General features: G+C 38.1%; 1 long non-coding RNA gene across 3 annotated transcripts in view; it reads right to left on the bottom strand.

Moving 5' to 3' along the window:
* LOC122156370 overlaps window positions 1-12633 on the bottom strand; it is a 389162-nt gene that overhangs the window by 320999 nt on the left and 55530 nt on the right. For all 3 annotated transcript variants that reach the window (XR_006167459.1, XR_006167458.1, XR_006167460.1), the window contains exon 2: window positions 8393-8452. This is a non-coding gene — a long non-coding RNA (uncharacterized LOC122156370). The remainder of the gene's footprint in view (window positions 1-8392; window positions 8453-12633) is intronic.

Here is a 12633-nt window from a genome sequence, read left to right as displayed (position 1 = left end):
TTAAATAAAAAAAAAAGCACTTGTTCCCAGTTTGAGATCATCCCCAGGAGTGATTGCATTTGTTTAGCGCATCTAAAGCTGCATTAACAAATAACGCTGTAAAGGAAGTTATGCAAAACAACGAAGACTTCTCATCTCACTTGTATTTAACAAGCAGGTATTTTCCAGAACTATAAAGATTCAAGAGACAACAGGAGACTGCGCCAACATCGTACCACAACTTCATGCTAGAAGAACATCAAAAACAAAACTTCAGATCCAAACACCGCTAGGCTCCTGCTGCTCCATTTTTCATTTCTGTGTCATGCTGATACTTGAGCCTGTAACTTCCTACAAGGATAATCCAGATTTCAGTTTACTTCATTACTTTTTGCTGTAGCATTTTCCTTTGTGATTTCATGTATTACCCCTTGGGAAATTCATGTGATGGGAAGTTTTTTTTTATACATATTTATAACAACCTATGAAAACTGCACCTTCCTAAGTCTTCAATTCCCTAGGATTAATGAATTTGTGTGCTTTTTTATGTGTACATGAAGGACTAACCATGCAGAAGAAATGCCTAAAAAAATTTAAAAAAATAAAAGCAGTTTGATTTCCAGTGAGAAAACAGAGCTAGAACACACAGAAATTGTTCTGTAAATGGAAAGGTTAGTTCTTTTGATTTTTTTTTCCAAAGCAGTAAGAAGCAAATCTTGCATTCTGTTCATATCAGAGAAATGTGAAGTTTACTGAGACATAGTTTAGGGGAGTTGCTCTTTCTTGGTTTTTGTTTTTTTCTTTTTGGCCTAGTGAGCACTCTGCACGAGTCCACACATTCCCTCCTTATTTTTGCCACTGGCAAGACTTCAGGAAAAAAAATCTCCAGCTAGAAAATCATTAAAAAAGAAAAAGGGCGGGGGGGGAAACCTTCAGCTAAATCACATCCCTTGATTTTAAAAAACACCCAATTATTTGAATGTCACAGTATTAGTAACTGAAGTATGATTTTATCCAAAGGCAAAATTCTGATTCAGGAAGCTAAATCCAGATCAACACGCTGAGTGCAGAGATTTCAAAACCTAAGTTCAGGTCTCTTTGTTAAGGCTTACATGTATTAATTCTACAGTGGGCCAAAATATAACCTCAGCACTGATGTTACTCAACATTCAGAATAAGGATTTTAACAGAAAAAAAAATATGAGATTTTGTAACTGAGGTCTTTCCCTCTCAATGTGTTCCAGAAAAAATGTGATATAAACATTTAAACAAAAGCCTAACCACGCTGCAAAAGTAATAGCTACATATCAGAAAAGCAAAGATATCTGCTTTCAAATGACAGTATATTCTTCTCTTTGCCATTTAAGACAGATACTCAGATAAACAAGGGCTGCACTATGAGATGAAAACTATTTACATGCACACATTTTTCAGAGAACTGAGGGTTTCTATCAAAGAAAGGAACAAAAGTAGGAAGGGTCATTTTACCATAAGTACAAAATCTAGCAGGTAGATTAACTTCATGAGTTAAAAAAAAAAAAAACAACAACAGAACTAAGGATCTGGAAAATTTAAGCAATTAGATTTCAAGCATGTGCTATGAAAATAATTAGCCAGAGAGCACAAATGTATTTAATGCAAGTTGTCAATGCCATGAAAGCATTCATGTTCAAATTCATGTTGCTTCTCACCTACCACTGAGTTTCAGTTAATGTAATAAACAAAGTTTGGGTAAGTGAGCCTACTTTACACTAAAGTCCTAGAATTAGAGACAAAAGGATTACCTGCAAGCCACTAAAGTTCAGTGTGCATACAAGTGTATCTGTTGCCTCAAAACTCAACAGGGAGATCTCCAAACCATAGCAAGCAGATATCCAGAGAAAGATGGATGTGTGCATTATTACAAAAACCTGTGCAGCTCCCTTCCCCATACACCTGGCTGGATAAAGCTCCACACACTTTCCTGAACAACCATAGAGGGAGATGAGATTACTTACATGGTGAGTCATGTCATCCCCCGCCCCCCAAGATCTACAAAGACTCAGTCATCTCCAGATGATTTCAAGAATCTCTGGTTCTCTGTCCCAACAGAGATGAAGACACTCTCCCTTGAAGACCAGTGATATAAATGAGTTTCTCTGTTCCTGGTTGAGTTTGGCAGCCTCCAGAATCTCCAGGTACTTAAGGTACATACTGAAATGACTCGCTTCTAGTTCACATGCCAGGCAAGCACTCAGGATTCAAAGACTGTGTTTTAACCACCTACCAATCAAATCATTAGAACATAACTAACAAGAAATCTCTTATAAATGGGTACTGAAATCTTGGGACAATGCCATCTCATAAAGAACATCTGCATATGCCTATAAACATCACTGTAAGCATTTTAATTTAGAGGACAGAAAGTGTTTTTGCTCCATTCTGCAAATGACCCGAATTCAGATTATTAAAAAGTCAAATGAATATTCCCAATGAGTTGAAAGTGTTCCATGAGTGAGTAGCAATGTTTCTTGATTGTTTCCTTCAATATTGATTTCTTGCAGAAAAAAAACACAAGTTCCACCTTCTTGTCTCTCAAAAGAGACACTGCCTATCTGTGTAAATTATTTCCTCCATTCTGAAGACAAAAGGACCTGTATGATCCCAAAAATCCTATTAATATTAATAAGAACGATACAGGTTTGACTGAAAACAACCAGTGGGAATGGGCTCAGAGCTGTTTTTCAGAGTCAGAATTGCCTGTTATCATCTATTTGGCAGTAAGATGTGCTTGCTGCTGCCATGTAAGTGGTCCAGCTCACACTATGTTCATGTCTTGCTGTCTCATTTTGTTGTCTGCCATTTAATTTGCTGGTAAAGGAAGAAGAGGGGTTTGGTTCACACTGCTGATAATACTGAACTACTCAGTAATGCTGCTGCTCTGCTATTGATAGTATTGCCTATCTTGCATAGTCTCCTCTAGACAGTTTGCAAACTTGAACAAGGCACAAAAGAAAGTTATTCAGTGGCCCCACCATAGAGTCACCATACAAACATTCGAATCAGTTCTCACAAACATATGTCTATTTATAGAAAGAAGGGATAGGGACAAAAAGGAGATGCTGAGACAGAGGAGAGAGTGAAAGGGAGGATGAAAAAGAAAGGCAAAGAAGGGAAGAAGATTAAAAAGGATTACAGCGTACTACTTAGTGAAAGATATACTATGGAATTTTGTGAGACAGTAACATTTTGAAGAGGAAATCTTGTACCACCAGATAGATTTACCACTCACTTGCTTTTACAATTCATCTCTCATCAACCCAAATCACTGAAGAACAAAAGTTTTAACACCCTGTAATTTTTCACTCATATAGCACTAAATGAAGACATGTTCTGTTAGTATGCCAATTAGATACACTGCAAATGTATCAGTGTATCCAAAATAAAACATTCTCTCCTATTATTTTTGTATAGAATAATATACACACTGACCTTGCATTGTTAGTTTTACCACAATATCTGCTGTGAAACATAGTGCATATACATGCAGGTAAACAAATACACACACACCACTGAACTGTGTTGACAGCAGGACTGTTGAAACCCACGTCCTCTGGGCAGCAATCAGCTATGAAGGAACAGGAAAGCTAGTGTAATGATTAACTAGCCCAGTGGGCTATTATTCATGGCAGGTAGAGCAGCAGCAGTGCAGTCTGTGATGCTGCTCTCTTCTCTCCTTCTGCAATGCTGTTGGATTCCTGGAATCAAACTCAGCACAGGAAAGAAAATACAACAGCTACTCTAATGCCAACATAAGAAACTAGATGAATTCCCCCTCCTGGACTTCACATTTAAGGAAGAAACTCGCAAGAGGAAAAATCTTCTGTTAAGCTTGATGTTGAATGAACATGACAAATACCACTGTTTATCAAACATGCACGCATAACTTTTGGTAAGGCTAATAAGGTTATTGGTATCAGCTATAGGCAATTGTTTTCTATACAGCATGAAGTAAACAACTTTAATGGCAACTGGCAAGTATCAGTGTTGTTAAAAGCAGTCATGGTATTAATACTGGATCAGATGGTTAAAGGGCATCCATCTAGTTGAAAGACTAAACCATCAGAATCCCTGTAGCCAATCAGGGGGAAAAAAATAAATAAATCAGAATCATCACAGCTGTTCCCCCTCCATTCCTCTCCCTTGCAGCCCTCCAGAAATTCTTTCAGAATTCTGCTATATCTTACAAATTCTTCTCAAGCAGTCCATCAAAGGTGAACATATCATAATACCCACTGTATTTCTGACTGGTACCTCACTCAGCATTTCACACTAATACATTACCTCATGTTATCAGCTTTCGGAAACCAAATTCAGTCTTTTCTACCTATCAACAACAAAATCTCTTCAGCCATGGCAGAAAACAAAAATCAAAGTTTGAGCTTCAGTTTTTATTTCCAACAAGAGCATTTACTGCTTATTTAAGACCTTGAAAGAAAGTATTTAACAAAAAAAAAAAAAAAAAAAAGCAAAAATCTTTCTTTCAATAAACTCACTTCCCCCTGAAAGGCTTTGCTCTGTGTATGGATTTTTCATCCACTTTAATTATTTTCAAGTGCCTCTGCTCAAGTCAGTAAGAATTAAGTATCCACAACATCAATGTAGGTCCTAGTGCTAGATGTTATAAACAAAATGTTCTTCAGTGGCCTAAATCTGCGTAAGTAGGAAGTCTTGAGAATTTGGAAAGTCCTTTTCCACATGGAGTACTTCTGGGGACCCCATGACCTATGGGAATCAGTTCTCCAAGGATATGTTATGGTGCTTACACCGCATAGACAGCTCATCTCCCTGATCACAAACACGTATGTAAATCCTTCCTTCTATCTTGTACTAAAACAAGAACGTTGCTAGTATTTCAATGAAGAAAGCTAAATCTCACCTGTAAGTGGCTGGTGCCAATCACAGCGACTGACAAGACATTTTCACCATCACTGAATCATGGAAAATCTTGAATTGGAAGAGACACACAAGGATCACCGAATCCAACTCCTGGCCCTGCTCAGTACCAGCCCAAATCCAAACTCCATGTCTGAGCAGTGTCCAAACACTCCTTGAACTCCGGCACTTGGGACTGTGCCCACAGCCCTGGGCAGGCTGTTCCATGCCCAGCGCCCTCTGGTGCAGGCCCTGTCCCCCACCCCCAGCTCCCTTCCCCTGACGCAGCTCCATGCCGTTCCCTCGGGCCCTGTCGCTGTCACACAGAGCAGAGCTCAGCGCTGCTCCCTGTGAGGAGCTGCAGCCGCCATCAGGCCTCCCCTCAGCTCCTCTGCTCTGGGCTGAGCACACCACAGGACATCAGACACTCCTCACACCTCTTGTCCTCCAGACCCTTAACCGTCCTCAGACCCCCCCTAGGGAATCCCTTGTACTTTTATGTCCATCTTATACAGTGGTGCTCATAACACCACATTGAGGTGAGGCCTCACCGATGCAGACCAGAGTGGGAAATACATGAGGATTTAGTCAGGCACAGTAGCCAAACAAACTCAATTAGGCACTTCATCAAAAGCAAATTGTAATCTTTCATAGTCTCAGCAGTCACCTCTCTTTCTCTCACATGCAACCACATACACTCAAACTATAACGAAGGACAAAAACTTTTGCATTCCTGTTAAGTGTTTACAGCCCAGATATCTTTCTGGTTAATAAATATACATCATTAGTTCAACAAAAAGAAGAAAACAAGCTCTAAGTAAAAGCCCTTGGCAAACTTCAGATGGAAGAGCTCAGATGCATTTATGTGCAGACATTCACAGGAGGAAGAAGAGGAACTAAGGCTGAGGAAAACACACAGGATTCAGCTATTATCTCATCATAAGCTATGGACTTTGACTTGAACTAAGACTCCAAAAATAAACACAATTAACATTTAAATCCCAAGCTGTATTTTCAGTGGTACCCTTCCTCCTATGATTATACGCAAGCTCAAAAACAAAACCCCAGCTAACATCTACAGCTTTAAGCAGCTTCAGCCCTCAGCCCCAAGGAACAGCTATCACCCAAACTTCCCACTGTTCCACAGGCTTCTACTGTCACATTCTGAATTAAGAACACAATAAAACTGAAGATGCAATAAAACTAAAATCAAAGAGAGAAGAAACAGACAAAACGAAGGTATGGAAGGTGTGATACAGGCATCTGGAAAACCAGGAAATATTACCTCTGGTAAACCTCATTTTTAAGTCTCCTCACTTTCACTATGCATTCCTGTTTGTAGTGCATACTTTCACATAGATTTATAGCTCCTCTGCACTGTTGCCCATAGTTACATCCCACACTTACAGGTAAACCTGCAACTCTCTTACTCCGGAAGGGAAGGAAATCAACAGTATGAAGTAAAGTACGAAAACAATTCTGCACTTACTGACCTGCACCCGGTTATATCTTCAGAATAGTTGCTTTAATATACAAGTTGTTGTTGAAGTTTGATTTAAAAAATCCCTGTCAGTTTCGACATTCAGGTGAAAGTATTGCTGCTGGCTCCAGAATAATTTGCATATCTTATCACTAAGTAAAATGTCTGAGGTGCGTACCAATCTGATGAAATTATAAACAGGAGTCCACAGAAGCACACATCTTCCTGTTTGATTTCTCTCCTCTTCACTCCTCCATAATAAATTGTAAGATCATCTCATTCTAGATGGAGGTTTAACTGTGCATGTAAAAAGGAAAATGAAAGCAGCCTATTCTTTTTCACACTTTACAGCTGAGAACCTGACAAAATTGTGGATTTTGTGAACAAGCAGAAAAGCTTAGTTCGTTACAATCTACTTTGTCTTTAACTGCCACACAAATGGTAGGAAATCCAATATGTTTTTATATATCTTTAACAACTTTTCCACACTCAACACAAACTAATACATAAAACTACACCTCTTTTACTGCTATGACTAATATACATACTTAGCTTTATGTCCTGCAATTAATCTCATCTACTTCAATAAGATTACTCATAATGCTGTAAGTGAAATACATGTGTAAATCCTTGCAGTCACGGCCTGAATTGTCAACAGCATTACATGGAACAATTAAATGCCCATGCCCAGAATGGCTCTTCAGAAAGATTAGAAGAAATCTTTAGGCGTAAGAGGTAACAAAATCTACTCCAGGGAGAGGCTATGAGAGGAAGAGTATTCAGGGGATTGTCCTCCCTTGGGGAATTCACCCATCACCAAATTATCCCTGTAATACTATATTCACCTTTTTCATTGACTACTTATCACCTTCTCTCACCACTCCTTTCTCACTCTCCATCACATCTTGCTACAGCTGCTTTGTGCCAAAAGACACAGGATATACATTTTCATTCTTTTGTGCAGTAACAGGGTTAGAGAACAGTCTGATCCTCGTTTTGACTAGCTCAGTAATAAACAGTTCACATGCTAATTTTAACTGAGCTGGATGCACAGTTGAACAAATGCACCAACTCTCCTTCTTAACTTACTATTGAATTGTTCACATGCTGGTCTCTCAACCCTCTCAGTGCAGATTACTTGCCCAGTATACTCCATGGACAATCTTTAATCTGTACTTTCTTTGAGTTCACTACAAGCTGCTGCTGCTGAAAACAAATACTAATACCTAAACTGTTTAGTTCCACCTACTGACAAGTAGCTTACCACCTAGTTTGCTTTGTAAATATTCAGAAGTTCCACGCAAAGTTACTCTGTACATTATTTAGTGTTTGACTGAAAATCACGGCTTCAATACACACTTCTGCTCAACAAAGTCAATCCCTTAAAAGTTCAAATGAGTATTTGTCACAAACATTTCACCTCTACTAATGAACTGCATGAACAAATGATAGAAAATGCAAAGCTGTATTATGCTTAGCAGTTAACATTTTAATAAGGAGGAGATTAGCAATTTTTAATACCTCCAGTGCTTTGTTATATACAGTAGCACAATAACTGAATATTTTAATTGCTAATTATTTAGACCTCATTCAGTTCTCAGTCAGGCAAAACTCCCATTGAGGGATTCTTGCCTGAGAAAAGAGCTACAGGATTTGTCTTACTTTAATTTGAAAAAACTTCATATATCATAAAAACTATCAAGTTATAGCGAGACAAAAATCATTAAATCCTTAGCAATATTAAACTCTACTGAAAGTCCCACTGACTCCCAACGCCAATGTTTTTATATTAAGTAAAACAGATAATTGCAGTTTACCAATTGTTGCTTACCTGCATAATTTAGGCCCAGATATGCTGGTGCACTTAACGAGATCTAATAATATTTTGAGTCTTGTTATTGTACCCCTGCTTTTTTCCTAGGGGAAATCTCAGTTCAAATGTGATAGAGAAATAGCATTTCCAAACAGTTACACTAGCAACATCATCAAAACCCCCAGAAAGTAGCATTTAATTTTTACCTTTTGACTTCGGACTCCAAAAGGGTTAAGAGCAGCTCTCAACAATTCTTTTTTATGCTGCTGTAAAAAAAAAAAAAAAAAAAAGAAAAAAGAAAAAACTTACTAAAGCTTATGTTTTGAGATTTGCACACAAAACATCTTGAGTTTTCATAACAGTCAAATAACTAGGAGTCAGCAGGGGAAGTGAGCAGAATACTGCATGTATATATATACATGTGTGTGTGTGTGTGTGTGTGTGTGTACACACACATACATATATATATATCAATATACAACTACCTGAAGGAAACAAAGCAGTCTTACACATTCACATTTAGCACACAGGTGACAAACAAATAAGCTAAATGCGCTAGCACACAACATGACACATTCTGTGCATAGTTCAGAGAGAAAACTTACACAACTGAACACCAATCCAGTAGGTACCAACTCATATGACTTCATGCTTAAAAGAAAACATTTATTTTTTCCATTACAAGTAGTTTTATTCCAGCTAGGGATAAAAACAAATGGGTGCCACAACCAAAGTTTTGCTACTTGTTTTTATCTTCAAATGCATCTGTGGAAAAAGTTACAAGTAAATACTCCAAAAGTTCAAGAGTTTAAAGTGGTTCTTTTATTTTTCTTTAAAAAATGTGTAAGATATCCTTCCATCTGTTATAGCTATAATTGGCTTTAGTGACTAAAATGATCAGAAAATCTCTGTATAGACTGCTTTCCGAGAAAGAATTAAAAACAGACTTAGTACTATACAACAGAAGTTGACAAAGTGTTCAGAACTGGATACCAAACAGGAGTACTCTGATGTCAGAAATTAGACTTGGGCACTCTACTTCACCAGTCCAAAATAAGGCCTAGGGATCTTCAAAATAAGGCCTAGGGATCTAACCAGCATAATTTCCAAATCCGGTTATGAGAGGTTCACTCAGATTACAATTCCCAAGCCCAGTCCAGACAGGCTTTGCGCTTTCTCACAGGAGCAGCAAGATCTATTCATCACCCCCAAGTACTGACCTTCCATCTAGGAACCCATTGCCAGCTCAACCATGGCAGAAATGGGCTAACTAAGCTTAGCGGTATTCCGTAATCCTTCTCTGGTGAGGGGTTTTCAAAGCTACACACAGAGAGACATTTTAGTCACTGAGACTTTGACCCCTTTGTCACACCACAGAACTGAATCAACAGCAATTATTTGCCATAAGCTTGTTTCCCCAGATCTCAGATGATTTGCTGTATTAATGGACCTGTGATCTGCTACCTGCTAAAAGTAAAATGCTACAGAAAAGAACTGCTCTTTGAAGCAACCTAGTTTATAAGGAAGGAAAGGATGCAATGCATTGCTTACTCAAGGTAAAGATGCTGCAATGACAGCAGGCCTTCCAGTTCATCATTTCCAGGCCTGACTTCCCACCTCTCTCTTGCTACTACAGAGGTGCTTCTGTTTCCTTCCTGCCTACACACTCACAACTTTGAGTATCTGCAGCCTTCCCTTTGTTTTCTGGGAGCTTTCTACCTCCAATCATAACCAACAAACCATGCCCTAAGTTCATCACTTGAAGACACTTCCCCAGCCTAGATCAGTCATCAGCATCAGCTGCTATATGGAGTCTTTTACTGTTTTCAGGGAAGACTTATTTTGCTCAAACTAAGGCTGTATAGCATGTCTTTAGCTTTCATAAGGTCCATCACTGCCTGAACAGACACACTGGATGGCAGCTGGTAGCACTTTCTAACATCACACAACCACAATCTCTAATCGTCTGACAGTTCCGCACTGACAATGAATAAAGCAAAACAGAAGGCCTAAAATATCGAGTAATGAGATCAGATTTTGACCTTTAGATGCTGCTAGATGTATTGCACGAGGGTGTATGGTTTAAGTGATACAGGTGATAGCAGGAAACTGTGCTGCTTGCTTTGTTGTCTAAGTCATCTAACAACAAAAGCACTCTGTACTGGCTGGCAAACTATGTGCTGCAGTCAGAGATGACTTGAATCTCTCTACAGTATGCTGGGTGAGCCCAGGAAGAGTGCATTATGCTGGGGAATTCAAAATAAATGAAAAGCAGGAAAAAGCATAGGAAAATTGATCACGAGGGGAAGGAAAATCTTCTCTATTTAAAACTCATTGATTAGTTGGGCCTGCAGCGATACTTAGATGTTATCTCCTCAATCTCTGTGAAATTAGAAGTCTCAGGTCTTCTCTGGTCTACAGCAATTTCAAATTTTGTACAGCCATGACAAACACCTATCCTTTTCTTAGTTAAAATTTTTGCTAGAAAATGCTACACAGAAGTCAGTGTAACTGCTATGTTATCTTGATGTATGTTATCTTGATTGTCACTATTTTTAATTAATCCTTCCCAAATTTCTGTAAGTCTGAGTTTAGTAAGTGATAACATTTCTGCCACATAGTTTTTAAAACTACTTTTATATGAGATTTAAGTTAATCAAGACTTACACTTGTGGTAGTTATTTGTTGGACTAACATGCTAACAGACCATATCATACCTAAAATTGCAAGCTGTTCGTTTTGTTTTAAATTCCAATCTCCATGTTTACATTTAATGGTTTCAGTTAGAGCAACAGCTTATTGGTGACTCAAATTATTTCAGATAATACCCTCTAAATCTGACATCATGAAAAACTATGCACACAGTTCAGGAAATAAACTTCAGTTCCACTGGAAATATAAGCCTTATGTATAAAGCAAAAGTGAATATTCTGCAGCACGAGCTTAGGACGGTCTTACTGGCCTCAAGGTCATAAAATAATCACAATCCTCAGTCTTGAGATAGTTTTCCAAAAAAAAAAAAAAATGTGTTTTCAGGGATGAAGTATATTAGTAAGAGATCTACCATAAAGATAAGAAACAAATGTACAACACAAACAGTTCTAAATTAGAAATGCTTCTTCCACTATGCCAGCTGCTTCTACAGTATCAACAGTAATAAATGCTAACAGGAAAGAACCATGTATACTCATCCATTTCTTTATGATAATACCATATAAGGAGCATGGCCTTTTGACTTTGCTGTGAATGAAAAGAAACCTATTCAGTGAATTATCAACAAATTAAGTAAAACTAAGATAAACACATTCCATTCAATAATACGTAAAGAATGCATAAATTTACATTTCTCTTGCTTATGGAGCTTTTGCCAAAGGGATAGAAGATATTATAGGATAACAATTATACAAGAATCTTCTCTTTTTAAGGCTCTATGTACAAACAGTAACATTCAAAGAATAAGATAATTTATATTAGCATTATTCCAATTCAATTCTTCCCAAACACAGTCTTCATATATGCAAACTAAACTCTGGCAGCACATAGACGAAAGGAATCACTGTTGATTAATGGCAAGAATATAACACCAAGAGAGTTTCAAACAATGATTCACTGTGAGACTACCAGTAAATCTCTTGGACTTTTCAGGTTCAGTCAACCTGGCAATGAACATTGGGTAAAGCATGCCCTTAACAAAATGGACAATGCATCACAGTAATGCTCTTTTTGAAAAGAGACTCATGTGAATGTACTGCTTATGAAAAAAGCTAATCTGCCAAGCTTACAGTTTCAACTCCTCTCATTTCCAAGACAGTACTGCAAGCAGCAGAAGATTCACTGACACAGGCTTACTGCTGTCCCTCTGCCTTGAACTGAGGGACCGTAATGAGATTCTGTGGCTCGTTCAGTCTCTCCCATTGGACCTACAAGCACCAACAAATTACTATTGACCATAGTAAAATCTTTTGTGATACAGACTTCTGTCTACTGAGAACTAGACTTGATTCACTACACAAGCTTGTTTGTCTGGAGGAAAAAAAAATTAAATCAAATGACTAGCATTAAACTTCCATCATAAAGATAGATTCTAGAAAATTTCTACATGAAAACTGCCAGAAACAGACTACTGACTGGACCTGTGACCATAAAACAAACTGGATAAGAACTGGCTTTTTGGCAGGGGTGAGTTTTAAAGAATAATACCCAGTTTACAGTCCCACTGTTAATGCAGGATAAAGTCCTCTAGAAAACAACTCCGGTTCTTAGCGCACTTCTAAATTCTACTTGAAGAGAACTATTTACCCACATTTACCTATACAGAAGACTTAGATTAACTGTCCAGACCGAGAACAAAATGACCCTTGAAGGCAATTAATGCACTGGAGGAAGGGAAGTAGCAGAGCATTCCATAACACCGTCTCTCAGCTTAACCTCCTCTTAACTTTATTTA

This window comes from Centrocercus urophasianus, unplaced genomic scaffold (assembly GCF_019232065.1).
Source record: "Centrocercus urophasianus isolate 14NV4802_14NV808 unplaced genomic scaffold, USGS_Curo_1.0 seq_12, whole genome shotgun sequence".
NCBI classification, from domain to species: Eukaryota; Metazoa; Chordata; class Aves; order Galliformes; family Phasianidae; genus Centrocercus; species Centrocercus urophasianus.
Note: the sequence above shows the minus strand (reverse complement) of the source record. Positions and strands in the feature narration are given on the sequence as shown.